The following is a 15,036-nucleotide window of genomic DNA, read 5'->3' as shown; positions in this document are numbered from 1 at the left end:
TTCTAGAAGAGAGAGATATTCTGTCTTAAGCTCTTGCATAATCAAGTTTTATACTAATGTTGAAAGCCAATTGCCAACTAACTGTTTTGTAATAGTCTATAAAAACACAAATTCGATCCAAGTAAACATTAAAGAAAAAAACAAAACAAAACGATGGGCATCCTAAAGAAAAATTCCATATATATTGATTACTTTATTAAATGAGATTTTGTAATTGTTCATTCTAGAAAAATGAGTTTAACTACTTTGAAAATCATTTTTAAATTTTAGGACCTTGTATAAATAATATATATTAACATAATAAGAATTTTGTCTTTTTAATGTAATAATAACTATATGTAATCTGATAAATTCATTCTAACATTTTAAATACTTTAATTCTGGACAAAGGCTAATAAAAATGCTGAAAATAATTAAACTCCTGCCAAAGGTATCCTACTGATCTAGAAATGACCATGTTATTAACATTTTATAAAAATTGGTATTTTCCTTTAATTAGTAGTTTTGCTTAAGTTAAAATGATTAATAATTTACTGTTTGTTATATGAGGGAGATTGTAAAATTCTATCAAAGTATCATCATTACATAATCAATTTAAACTTATTTTGGTAAGCAACTTAATTATATTCCTTACATTGTATCAAATTTAATTTTAATTAGAATGACAAGTCATATTGCATTGCTCAGAGTATATCACTGATGAATATTTCTATGCTAGTTATGGAAGCAATACATTTATTCTAGTTACTGTGACAATAAAATAAAAAACCTTGTGAGCCATCTGCATTGATAAATTTACTGAATAATCTCAGGAAAGAATCGAAAAGTGTACGATATAGATTATATTTGAAGGGCATTTGTGCTCATAACAAAAAGTGTGTGTCCAATGTGGGTATTGTGTATAGTTAACTACATTTTGTTTTCTTGTATGTGGGGAGATTGTTGTGAGAGCACACAGATGAGTTTTAATTCAAGTATACCTCAGTGATCTAATAAGCTTTGGTCATGAGATTATTCCTATCATATGTGGTCTTACAGAGTAAGGAATAGATATCTGAGGGAAAGCAATCATGTGAAGTTGAATCTTTGCATGCAATTTAGCAACCAGGAGTTTTAACATGTGTTGTCAAATCCACACCTATGTTGATGATCTATCTACCTTGCTCCCTGAAGAGTCTGAAGTTGGCTGAAAGAATTTGGGAGCCTGCTGGTTTAAATTACTCAAAGAATTAATTGATAAACAGTGTCATTCATTTGGGCATCTGTGGCTCATCTTTGTTAGAGTATACAATATACCCCCTACCTTCCATCTGGAAAACATTCCATTTCCCTAATAACTTGCCCTTCAAGGTTTGTCTCCCAAACATTGCCCTGAAGAAAAATCCTCTGATTCAGAAAATCTGATTTCACCAATGGCCTCGTTCAAACATTCTACTTTTCTATTTGTATGTTGTAATCGTCTCCACTCCTCTTGATAGAAATGTTCTCTACGTTTCTCTTTACTCATCCAAATCTTGCCTGCTCACCAAAGCTCATCTTGATGCAAACTTCTTTATGATGGTTTGAGTGGGTTCTCTGAATTCATTTGTCCAGTATGATTCATCTCAAACCTTGATCATATTTGACTTGTGATACTCTTTACTCCTTTTCTCTTTTCTAAGAAACTACAAGTTCCATAGTGAAGGGAATATACTTCTCTTATCTTTCTGATTTTTTTTTTCCTGCTCATGAGGCCAAAGTGGAAAGGTGGGGCTTTGGAGTTCATTGCCAGGTTTGCTTTCCACTCCTGCCATACTAATTCTGACTGGGCAAATTACCTATACATTATGTATCATCTCTTCATATGATAACCCTGTCACCAAAGGAGTGTTGTAAGAATTAAATAAGATAACTTAATTTATGCGTGAAATTTTGTCTCACTTAGTAGGTGCTGAAATATATTTGCTCAGTGGTTAAGTGATCTGGTTCACACTCTAGGATTTCCCTTTGTTCCTAAGTAATAATCTTTAGTTAACTATCTGAACTGGATACAGTCAGTGTTAGGCTTCTGACATATCATCTTCGCTTTTGTGCTTTGTCTCAGTTGCCTTTATTAAAGAAGTTACATTATTGTTTTTCATACAGTAATGAATTTTAAGCCTCTTTTTTTTTCTTTTGGAGCAAAATGGGCTGACCAAAAAAGAAAATATTGGTGAGAAAGATAAATATAGACCATTATAATTGTAGAACAAGAGCTACGAACCTGTTCAGAGGTTTGTAGAAGAGATTTGAAGAAAACAGATTTTGGCTTAGCAAAGACAGGAGTTGGAAGAGGAAGTATATTGTAAAACTTGATGACCTTGTCAAATGCCTAAACCGGAAGATTCTTTCAAAAGAGTGGTTTTCAAGCTAACCTTTAAAATGCAAAGCTTCTGTAAAGCTTCAGCGATTCTGTAAAAGCTTAATCTTTCACTTAATAAACTATTTTTTACTGCTTAAAATAGTACAGAAATATCTGGCTTGAGAGTCAGAGTGGACACCCAAAAAGGAATATTATCGTCAAAGGGGACAACAATTTGGAGTCTATGTTCCCATTGAAGTTTTCTCCTGAGAATAGTACAGAAGGCATAGTCAATTCTTGTTATTTGCAGTAGTTTTGTTCTATAAAATCACCATGAACACTAAATTAGCCAACGCAGAATCATTGCTCTTTGGGGAAGTACAGGGTTAGGTTCCTCTGAGCATCTGGTCACAATATTTTCATCAAAAAATCAATATATAAACTTGTTTTATTCATGTTTCTATTTAAAGACACTTTATTTACTATATATTGTTGATTCATTAACATTGAACTCATGGCCAACAGCACCATAACTCATGCCTGAACAAAGCTTATCTAACACGTGCACTTTTTCCAAAAGGCACATCACAGCTTTCTTGAGCTTAAGAACTGTAGACAGCACTGCTGCCTTATGCTTGAGGTCATTTTAAGCAGTGAAATAACCGAAAAAAGAAAAAAAAAAAAACCACAAAAATCCAACAAAGTGTGGCAGTAAGTAGACCTCAAAAAGGACATTTCACTACAATGTAAGAATCGAAACAAGAAAGCAGAAACTCATCTTGTTGGCTTTCAGCTATGAATGTGGACATCAGGCAACTCAAATTTCCCACTGCTCTGTCCATGTCTATTACTGACTACAAAAGCATGGTCATTGGTTTCTGTGATTACAAATACATTGTTAGCAAGTAAGAAAATTTGTAAATAGAGAATGTGAATGAATAAGGAAGATTGTTCTTGCTTCTTAATCAGGTGGAGAAAAGAAAAAACAGTATTCACTTGGTTTACGTTGTTACTAGAGTGAGAAACCACCATGCACAATCAAGCGATGACTCATCTGTAGATGTGCTGTTAGACTATCTTCAGCTTGTACCTTGGCCTTGTTACTCCAGTGTTGCCATGACCAAGCAGCAGAGACATCACCTAAGAACTTGTTGAAAATGCAGACTTTCAGGCCTCACTCCAGATTTACTGAAGAAGAACATGTATCATAGCAATTTATATGCATTTTGAAGTTTGAAAAGTATGAGTCATAGAATGGAATGAGGCTAGTTTCCATAAAAAGTCTAGGTAGCTGGTACTTGCTGTAGGAAATAGAAGTGGAAGCAGAGGGCCCCAGTGTTTGTAGAAAGAAAGAGGGGCTTTTTTTTTTTTTTTTTTTTTTTTCTTAGCTAAATCACTTTTGTCAAAATGAAAGCCTTTCCACTTTTGGTCTTGTTTAATAAGTATGATGTTCTTAAACTCCATTTTTTAAGCAGCTAACAGCTCTTTCCACTTTCTTCTTACTTTTATTTCTCTTCTAAAGTGTCACTTTCTACTTTCACTTTAATTACATTAAAAAAAAAGTGTGTCAATTTTTTCTAAGCAGAAGTTTTGCAACAGACAGGAAATTTGATTTTTAAAATGCCATTCTCGAGCTCTTTGCCTATATATTTTTTCTCATTAAAAACAAATGAAAACAACCAAATAGAAATAACGTGCTTTCATCTTAAAAGCAAGAGTGAAAAAGTAAATAAATAAATTAATTAAAAAAAAAAACAAGAGAGAGCCACATGAGAGTTTAATGGATTGCCGTACTGTTAAATACTGTCTTATTTTATTTCTGCTTTTTTGAATTGATTAAAAGGATATCTTTTTAAAAATATTATTTATTTATTTTTTTGACAGAAAGAGAGAGAGAGCACAAGCAGGGGGAGTGGCAGGCAGAGGGAGAGGGAAAAGAAGGCTTGTAGGCTCTCCACTGAGCAAGGAGCTCCTTGCTGGGGGCAGAGTGGACTCCATCCCAGAATTCTGAGTTCATGATGCAAGCCAAAGGCAGACATTTAACCGACTGAGCCACCCAGGTGCCCCCCAAAAGATATCCTTCCTCTTAAAAATAATATGTCAAAGAGACTTCCAAGTACAGAATAAATCTGGAAAATCAGAGGCAAGAGGGAATCTGATATTTAATGATATATATATATATATATATATATATATATCCCTTCCAGCTTCTCTTTGGGTAGCATTAAAAAAAAAAAAAAAAAAAAAAAGGAAAACCCACTCAAACCAAGTTCAGAATTTATGAGGTTACCAAGAAAGCAAAAGAGAGGAGTAAATAGGGAAAGGAGTGTTGTTTCCATTAAAACATCATCGAAGCTCCTCAAAGCAAATTTTTGTTTCCAAAACGCAGAACACTGTGCCCTGCTGTCTTCTAACAAGAGGATTTTCCTTCTTGCCAGTTGTTTCCATTCACAATATTCAGCCACCTAGTGACTGATTTGTGCCAGGTGGAATTTTTCCAAGCATGCAATATTTACAATTCTCTGTTTACTAGTTCCTGGAGACAGTTAGATAAAAATATAGCAGCAAATAGTTCTAACTCCAGATAGAGGGATATACTTAAGTATCTGAGACTCAAATGCAGACGGAGCTCTGAAATGCATTTGTTCCACTTACAAAAAACCATTTTATTACTTGTTTATGAAGATGAAAACATCATTATATTAAGTAATCATAGAAGCCGTGCCTTTAGATATGACACCTACAACCTGCAAAGGTTATCTGCAGCATAAAGAGGTGTCAGTAAAAACCAAAAGTTGTACAGAGCAAAGAGTACTATGTATACCAAATTTGCCGGGTCAGTACCCAGAGGACTTTCAAGAAATAATCTGAAATTGTGTAAAAAATCAGAGTTGAATGAAGAGTGATACTTAAACACATTATTAACAGTATCCTTATGTTGTGCTCACAGATACACTGGAGGGAATTGTTCATCTAAATTGATTTATGAACTATCTACCTCCCCCTAGCAATGGGCATCTCTTAAATTCCACTTCTTAAGTATGCTCTTGAAGTTTAGGCATTAATATTTTTATTTTTCCACCTTTTCATGCCTTCAAGGTTTGATAACACTATTGATTTTGGTGCCAGTGAATCATTATGTTTTTTGAGGACCATTCACGTTCTACCGTTATGGAAGTGCAGCTGCTATAAAAATGTATTTTAAAGAAACCATACTTAGATCACAAGAAAAATCAAAAGAGGGGAAGGTAAAGGAAGGGATTTCATTGAATCTTGAATCAATAGTATTTGACCTTATCCAGTGTTTAATTGATTGGCTCTTCAAATCTGTAAAATGGAGGATTACCCTCCCTGGTTAGAGAGGCTGTTTTACAGCCACGGCGTATATATGTATCGATCATGACTGTGCATTAGGTCATGGTTATCATTTAATGGATAGATCAGAATGGAAGAATCTGTTTAAGTGTTCCACAGCCTTGTGATCCATCTGCAAGTTGCCGGGTGTTTATGACACTCTGTGTCAATGAGCAGTTTTATTTTGGAATAGTGACCTTCTGGAAACACTTTCAGCTATTGTTTATAAAACATGTGTACATGACCAGTGACAAGATGGATTATTGTTATACACTGCATATTTGTGCCCCTCCAAAATCATATGTGAAGCCCAGACCCTGGTGTGGCTGTACTTGGAAAGGGGTGTCTAAAGAAGTAATTCCTGTTAACTGAGAACATAAGCATGAGGCACTGATTGATAGGATTAGTGTCCTTAGAAGATGAGACACTGGAGAGCTCATGCTTTTGCTCTCTCTTTCCATGAGAACACAAAGAAGAGGTATTGTGAGTGCACAGAGAGATGATTGGCACCCATTAGCCCTGAGAAGAGTCCTCAGAATGAAACTTACCTTGCTGGTGCCTTCATTTTGGACTTTGCCATCTCCACAACTGAGAAATAAATTGTGGGTTTCAGTGCCCCAGCCTGTGGTGTTTTGTTATGGCAGCCCAAGCAGACTAATACTGTAAAATAGGACATAAAAAAGAATAAGAACATGCATGATAAGCATGGATAATTTCAAAGAAACCCCTGAATTAGGTGACTTAACAAATAAAGGCCCAAAGTAAGTATCTTTGGTTGCTATCTCTTTATTTATGATTAAAGTTTAAAAACTCTCTTGAGAATGTTTCCAACTATATCACCAACTATAACTGAGGGAAAGAAGGCAGCATAAGAAATGAATGTATAGGGTGAAGCCAGTTTGTTTTTTACTTCCTGTCAGTGAGAAAATAAACTGGATCAAAATTAAGATGATATACCTTGGAATATATAGATTCAGTCCACCTTGTGCTTTACAGTCCTGGGCATGTCAGCTAATCTCTTTCAAATGTGGTTCCTTCAAGTGTAATATCTAGTTAATAGCCTGCGTGGTTAGTGTGAAGATTAAATGAGGTAATATGAAATAACTGAGCTCAATGTGTGGTACCTAATAGCACTCAAATATGTTTGAGGATTTGAAATGCTGTTCCCATTTTCCATTATTTCATTAGCATTGATCTTAATTAAAGAAAATACAGCTGGCCCTTGAACAACATGATTTTGAATTACATGAGCAGTTATACTTACACATGGATTTTTTCCAGTAGAAACAGTACAGGAGTATAAATCTATTTTCTCTTCCTTATGATTTTTAAAAATAACATTTCCTCTTCTCTAGCTTTCATTGCTATAAGAATACAACATATAACACATATACAAAATATGTGGTAATCAACTGTTTGTGCTATCAGTAAGCCTCCCTGGTCAACAGTAGGCTCTTAGTGAAATTTTAGGGAGTCAAAAGTTATACATGGCTTTTCAATTTTACAGGAGCCAGTGTCCCAACCCCTGCATTATTCAGGGGTCAACTGTAATTTTGTTTTTCCTTTAAGATAGCTATAAATCAAACATACATTTTTTTTTTCTTTTACCACTTTCCTACTTAATTTTTTTAAAGAAGCAATTATTTATTTAAGAGAGTGAGAGAGCAAGCCAGTGATGAGAGAGGGGTAGAGGGAGAGGGAGAATCTTGAAGCAAACTCCCCCCTGAACAGCCAGCCTGACGTGGGGCTCGATCCCAGGACCCAGAGATCATGGCCTGAGCTGAAATCAAAAGTCAACCTACTGAGCCACCCTGGTGCTCCACCACCTCCCTACTTTAAATACACAAAATACAACCAACTTCTTAGAACAGAAGTAGTGTCATTACTGGTAGCTTTTGGTATTGTTAGCAGTAGGAGACTCCTGGCATGAAGATATAATGTGGTTCAAATTAGGCTTTCATTATTAGTTACTATCATAAGCCCATTATCTTCTAGTACACTTTAAATGAACTAGCTTAAGATTTGGCTGGCCAAGCTCGGCTCATCCATCAAAACTTGGCTACTCTGCCAGAGAAGGGTAATTTTAATAACTAAGTTATGGAATTGTAGAGAGGATTAAATGAGAGAATACATGTGAAGTGTTTAGTATTATGTCTGGTCTTGAGTAGGTTCTTTGCAAATGATTATTGCTGATATAATTATTTTTTAAAGACTTATTTATTTTAGAGGGAAAGAGAGAGCACAGCCCAAGATGCAGAGGGGCAAAGAGAATAAGAATCTTTAAGCAGACTCTCCACTGGAAAGGGAGCCTGACTTGGGGCTCGATTCCAGGACCCTGAGATCATGACCTGAGCTGAAATCAAGCATCAGAGGCCTAACCGACTGAGCCATTCAGCATCCCAATTCTTTTTAATGTCTATGATTATTAACATTATAATGTTTTCCTATTAGCTACATAGTCCATCTTCTTGGTTATGTACAATTGGTCATGTATACTTTGGAATAGTGTAAATGAGAAAAGATTCGCCATGATGTTGGGTAAGAAGGCAAGTAGCATTTTGGTCTACAATATTATTCAAAAGCTATTAAGTAGCATAGACCCTGGCCAATGATCCAGTGCTTAAAGTGAGATGGAAGCTACAGAAGAGTTGTGAAGAGAAAAATGACACAATCTGATATCAATATCAAGAGATTCACTCTAATTCTGTTTGAAAAATACATGAGAAATAAGAAGTAGGAAGACTTGCTAGGTGGTTACTGTAACATTGAGACAGGAAATGATGGCGATTTGGACAAGGGTGCTAGATGTGGCAAGAAGTGGCAGATTCTGGATTGCTTATGAAGATCCACAGAATATGACTGTGCATCAAACATGGGGTGAAGGAAAGATAGTTGTATGAAGTAACTCTAAGATATTGGTCTTGAGACACTAGGGGAATTGAGTTTTCATTGAGAGATAGATAAAAGAAAACTGAGACGAGATGAGTTTCCATCTGCCATGACTGCCATTAGAGAAGAGAAGAGGTCTGAGGACTAAGGACTGCACCCTGTAATACACCAGCACTTCGGAGTTGTCACACAACATTGGAGGAGTCGTGGGCAGTGATGTCAAGAGAACTCCCAAGCAAGTGTTTGTTGGAAGCCAAATGAAGCAAATACAGTATTTGGGGAAAGAGGAACTGATTACCTGCACTCAGTGCCATGGTGAAGAGGGATGGAATTACTTGGAGATTTCATACCTCTATAATTGGGAAGATTATGTTGCTTTTAATATGCATTGGGGGTTAGAAAGAAGAAGTTTGGGGATGTACACCAATGAATTTACTTCAGGATGAGTTGATGCATAGTATGGGTGAGATATCAAGTCAGATATGTTTAACTAAAATATGAATCTGAAGGTCAGGTGAGAGCTGAGTCAGGTCTGGAAGTTAAAGTTATAGGTCATGTATCATATGAGTAGAGATTATGTTGAAGCTATGGGATTAGATATCAGTGAGCATGTAGAGTGTGAAGTGACCAAAGGAAGTATCCTGGGAATGCCTAACATTTAAGGATGTGATGAAAAAAAAAAAAGATTTAAAAGAGGAGTAGGTCAGTAAGAGCAAAATCAACAAGACTAGGCCTGTGTGATATTTTTCAAGTCAAGGATTTCTTTGGACACATACACATCTATAGCTAAAAAAATAATTGGGTTGGTAGTAGAATTCATGCTTCCTTAGCATTAATCCTTCTGACCTTGTAAGACATGCAGCTTCCATGGGCTCCATTCTTTCAGCTTGTAACTGGCATTCAACATTTTCCTTCTTTAGCCCTCTTCTGTTTATCCAGTTGGCAAAGCGTCCAGCACCCAGTAGGCCAGGTAAACATAGCAGCACTGCTGTGGGGATGATGATTGGTAATGCTGTCTCCTATTGCTCCAAAGCCCCTGGTACTCTCATCAGCTGCTGTTGAAGATGTTGGCACTTGGTGACCCTGGCACGTCAGATACTAGGAGACCTGCCAGGGCTGTAGGCCCTGCTGCTGTGCAAAGAGTTCTAGATGTGCCAAAGCTATGACACATTTTCTGTCTCCTCCAAAGCATAGTGCCACACTGTGATGCAAAGAAGGAGGAAATCTTTTCTCACATTTTCTGCGTTGATCACAATAATTTCTGCTTTGGGTCCTAAATATCAAATAGCAATAACTTGTCATCCATGAGACAATGGGAACTGAGCAGAAAACAAAAAGAGTGAAAAACACAGGATTGTACTTTAAATCATTGCTTCTCTTTGACAGCCAAGGCAGTCATTCATAAATTTCTTTCTTCAGCAAACCTTTACTGAGAGCCCAGGATGCACCAGCATCCTTCTTCCAGCAAACGCTGCCTGCTGGTTATCAAATGAGAAGGTGTTTTCCTCATGTCACTACCTCATCCAGGTAGATCTCTGAATCTATGCTTGACAAACTCTCAGTACTTCGCAGTCACCTCACTGCAGCTTCTGATTCAGGAGGTCTGGTGTGAGCCCAGGATTCTATTTTCTACTTTGGTTTGATGTGTACATATGTTTGGTCATCACTGTTTTGGCATTCCATTTATATCTGAATCATACATGTACACAGTCTTTGAATCCTAGGCTGAAACTCCTAATGCACAAGGAAGGAGGAAGCTTACAGGTGTGATGAGCTGTTTGAGTGCTAGGGATAGGGAAAAGGAGATGGGTGTCAGGAAATAAAATATAATTGGTTGACGTGGAAGTCAAATGTGACCTTGAAAAACATAATTTTAGTTGGGGGAGGGTACTGATTGCAAGGACTTGAAAGGTGATGTGGAAGTGAGATCTATTAGGCCTTAGGCTATTAATCATTAGAGAACCTGGTAGCAAAAAGAAAGGTAAATTGCAACCCCAGAAGCACTTGAGATAGAGCAGCAAGGTTAGGGGAAAGTGGTTTTTGTTGTTGAATTTTGTTTCTTGTTGTTTGGCAGTGGGGCTGTTATTTCTACAATGGAAGGAGTCTGCAGACGGGGGAAATTGAATAGAACCGTGTCTTATATAGTCAGGGTAGAGGGTGAAGATTTACAGATCAAGATCCAGTGGTGTGCTTGCCAACCAACAAGCCCCCTGGAATGTGACAGCGAAAGATAAAAGAAAACAGGTGAAAGATTAGGGGTAAAGCAGGGGAGAGGTTCTTTCTCTGAGAGACTAATGAAGAAAAGGAATGAGTGTTAAGGTGGAGAGATAAAGAAAATGAGGGCTTCAGTAGTCTCAGTGAAATAACAGATGGTGTCATTTGCCAAGAGTGAAGTGTTTAGGCCTGAACTGAAAAGCTCCCATGCTGAATTCTCCCGTGAGTCAATAAGGGATCATTACGGGAATCGTTGAACACCAGGGAGGGTCAAAGCACAGGTTGAACAGCACAGATTTGTAGAAGAGCCTGTCAACACCAGTCTGGGGGCTGCTCTTGCAATAGCCGGCCATTCAGGAGAGAAGCAAAGAAAGCAGTCGAGGGGGCTTTGGCAGGGTGAAGAGTCAGCAAGGAAGGCGGAACTGAGGGTCAGTAGAGCGAGGTTTCATAAGGTCCTTGCAGGAGCATCTGCAATCTCTGTCCTTGGCAGGAAAAGGCTGAGCAGGAGGGCAGGTGAGGCCCAAAAGGAGTTAATGAACATGGAGCAGAAAGTGCACCGAGTACCATAGGTCTCAATCAGGATGAAAAATACATTTAGTAGGCACAAGAAAGAAGACGAGATGGATTTTGTGTGCAGATCATTTCTGCAGTCAAGGTTTGGGGGAGTGGTGCACTAATGAGTGGCACAATCATTTTTACCTCTTTTGCCATTTGTTTTGGTTTCTAATTTGCCGTCTCAACCATAGCCTAAGGCCTGGAACACTTACACATTTTACATACACTGAATGATAAGGGAATTGTAACTGTTAAGGATCTTTCTTTCCCCCCCTCTAAACAGAGCGACTCACTAAAACTATTAAAATTCAAGATGTAAATGCAAAATACTATTGCATTCTATTTGTGTATTACATATGTTCAGAAACATGAATACATTAAAATACACTTGGTATGCAATTGAACGGAAACTTTAATATATTTTTCTTTAGAGACATTCTTAAATTTCCTGTGCCAGGTACATTTTATATGAGTGTATAAAATTTATATAGCTAGCTGTAACTTATAATTGTAATACATAGTGCATTTTTAGTGGTAAAGATGTGTTGTTTTGACACAAACCCCCTCAAGGCCTGAAAGAGTTAATGTGCCCCCATAATCCTAGATTTAATATAATGAAATGACTCTGTTTGGGGGAAATAAAGCATTTTGCCTATTGTCGCTTGCTTTTGTTATGAGCCTTTCTGACTTCTCCGCATTCATTTAGAATTAATAAAAAACACTTCTATGGGTGTTTGTGATTCATGGAGATCTAGAGCTGGGAGGTGCCATTTGCATCTGTCTGCATTAATTCCTCATTTTGAGGGTGTGTTAAGCTCTCCCAACATGGGTTACCTGACAGGTAGCCAGATGGGGAAAGAGCCAGGACTGGAAGCGGGGGCCCCTAGCCAGTGTTTTCTGAACTATATAGCTCATGCATTCTGTCTTATTGAGGAAAGGATTTTAGAAATAAAACTCTCATGCCAGCATTTCCCTAAGTACCCTGGCTGCCCCACCGACCGCACAAACCATGTTGTGAGACATTGCTATAACCGCCGCCTCATGATGGATGGGTTTATATAGCAGTGTCAACCCCCGGTATTGATTCAGAAGGTTTCACCTCTCACAAAATAAACTTCTTCACCTTGCTTTCAAAACTGAGGAGGAAAATGCCAATTTTTTTTGTTTTTAATCGCAAAAGGGTATTTCAAGAATCACATTTTTTAAGCTCTTGGAGTTCTCACACTCAGTGCATACAGTAGACGTGCGTCTGCAGGCACAACAATCCCTTGTCCAGAATGAATTTCTGAGTGGTCACGTGCTCATCATGGAAGATCACCTAAGGTGAATGATGACAAGGGGCTTATAATTCTTGCTGTTTGGGGGTGTTTGAGAGCCATCAAGAAAGGCATGCTGCTTTGTTCCTACTTCAAGAACAGGAAAATACTCCATATTAATTGAATGCACTTGGCTCGATAGTGTAAGTGTGACAAATAGAGATGTGCCAAACTGCCTGAAAATAATTTGGGTCATCTGCAAATCACAGCGCCTGCCAGTTTGCAGACAATTCCTAGTCCTTGTGGTCTGTCACATTTCTTTTCCATTAGCTATTTACCATCTGACGAGTGAAAGAGCACACTAATTTATTTCTTGAAAAAGAGATATTCTGTTTTACTGATGTCCCCTCCCACCCAACTCCCCACCCCCCACCACTCCCCCACTCCTGCCCCGGACAAGCTTATTGTGTGGTGTAAACTCCGTTACCTTTGCAAATGCTCAGTGGGGTCTCTCCCCCAAACAGGGAGTGTTAAAGAGATGGAAAAAAAAATTGAATCTGCCGTTCTGCTTTATCATCTGAAATGATGATTGTTTTTAGCTTAGCTCATACTTGGGATACGCTTTGAGACCTTAAGGAGTATTTACAGCAGTGGACATAGCACATGTCTGTGGATTGGACAGCAGGCATCGTTCTTGCTCTGTGACTGAGGCCCTAACCAGCCTTATGTTTCTGAGTTTACAGGAAATTCAGGGTAAACCTTTTATTTACAAACAGGGACCACTTGCCAAGATGGAATAAAAAAGCAACTGATTAATCAGCATGCAGCCTTCATCTTGAAGGGCCTCGCTGCCAGGCCCTTTTCAACGTTCAGGAGATTGGGCTCGCGTGAGAGGGATGTAGTGTGGAAATGCCTTTGATAGCTCAGTGATTGAGTCTATCATGCTTTGGAAAGGGACAGGACTAGGTTTAAACAACCCTGCCTGATAGAACACAGAGTGTGCATGGCTGGAAAAAAAATTACCTCATTATAGCTCAGTGCTGTTGCCCTTTGGAGTAAAATGAGAGAAAAGCTTGCTCTGGTACTTCTGCTGATAAAATTCACTTTCTGGAACACAACCAAATCCCAGCATATATCATCGGAGAGAAATAAAGCAGTCAAAAAATTGTATTCCTAAATAGGCCTGGAACATCTTGGCAACTGCTAAAGCAACACAAATAAGGAACAGTGCCCTACTAGCTCGACCCTTAAATTATGCAGCTGTTCATTACCCGAATTATACATCTCAGGCTGCCCTTTGGAAAAAGGCATGGAGCACGGAGCTGGAACAATCCCTGAATTATAGTACAATAAGAAAGACCTCCTAAAGTGTCACATGCATGTAGTGGAAGATAAGAAAGGCCAGCTTAAGTTCTTGGCATTTTAAAGAAGGCAATCAAGAAAGCCTTTGAATTCTTTAGTTTTCTTTCTCTGCAATTCATTTGCATTTTGTGTTAGTTAGACAAAGCATCCCATTCATGTGTCAGCAGTCCTGTGTCAGTCTTCTGCTCTGGAGACGTGCATGTGTGTTTTGGTTTAGGCTGCACGCTATTTACAGATGGGACCGTTAAAAACATTAATAACCACAGTAACAAGCCCGCTGTGTTTAGAGAATCAGTAATGACAATATTTAGTATCTCAAAGAATAAAGACATCATAAAAATAAAGCTATCATAGAGCTTAAGGGCAAGACTCCAAAATTCATTTTGCCCCCTGTAATGGATTTTACATTTATGCCAAAGTGAAACATACCACACTAGTTAGCTTGAGACTTGAGTAGCACGCTCTTTTTATTTTGATGTGATAAGATTTGTATTTCCTCACCAGACTTTACTAGCATTACTTATATTTGCATCCACTTGGTTGTGTTAATAAAATGTAGATATTTTCTTGAACCACCATGAGGTTAAAACTTAGAAGATTTTATTTTCCCATCCAGTTCTTAATTTTTTGGACAAAAGTTAATGAGGAAACTGACACTTTGTGTCATATTTTTTACTTAAATTACATGGACAACTTAATTTTTTACGATTCCCTTTTCAGTGAATATTTGGTATGAAGACATTGTCTTATAAAGCAAATAATCACAGATTACGTGTGAAAAGTGAGCATTGTATTAGACGAAAGTAGGTGATTGCAAAGTTTATTTTTGGTCCCTAGTTAGGCGACCTGGGCTCCCTTTCACTTTTTCCAAACCTCCTGTCATAGCAGAATGTCTCCTCCCCTAAAATGTTCACATCCTAACCCCTAGGCCCTGGAAATATGTTTCTCTATATTGCAAAAGGGACTCTGTGCATGTTACTTCAACTAAGGACCTTAATATATGGAGATTTTCCCTGGTTACCTAGGTAAACCCAATCTAACCACATGAAGCCTGAAAAGCATGTAACTCTCTGGCCAGAGCCCAAA

At 37.8% G+C, this 15,036-nt stretch overlaps 1 protein-coding gene and 1 long non-coding RNA gene across 2 annotated transcripts in view; one reads left to right on the top strand and one right to left on the bottom strand.

Annotated features, from left to right (window-relative positions):
* Positions 1-15,036, top strand: part of PCDH9 (protocadherin 9) — an 887,338-nt gene that overhangs the window by 831,536 nt on the left and 40,766 nt on the right.
* LOC125753302 (uncharacterized) overlaps positions 1-15,036 on the bottom strand; it is a 55,953-nt gene that overhangs the window by 26,188 nt on the left and 14,729 nt on the right. The window contains exon 2 of the long non-coding RNA XR_007404808.1: positions 6,223-6,334. This is a non-coding gene — a long non-coding RNA (uncharacterized LOC125753302). The remainder of the gene's footprint in view (positions 1-6,222; positions 6,335-15,036) is intronic.

Source organism: Canis lupus, chromosome 22 (genome assembly GCF_003254725.2).
Source record: "Canis lupus dingo isolate Sandy chromosome 22, ASM325472v2, whole genome shotgun sequence".
Taxonomy (NCBI): Eukaryota; Metazoa; Chordata; class Mammalia; order Carnivora; family Canidae; genus Canis; species Canis lupus.
The sequence above is the reverse complement of the archived record's forward strand: the minus strand, read 5'-3'. Positions and strand labels throughout refer to the sequence as shown.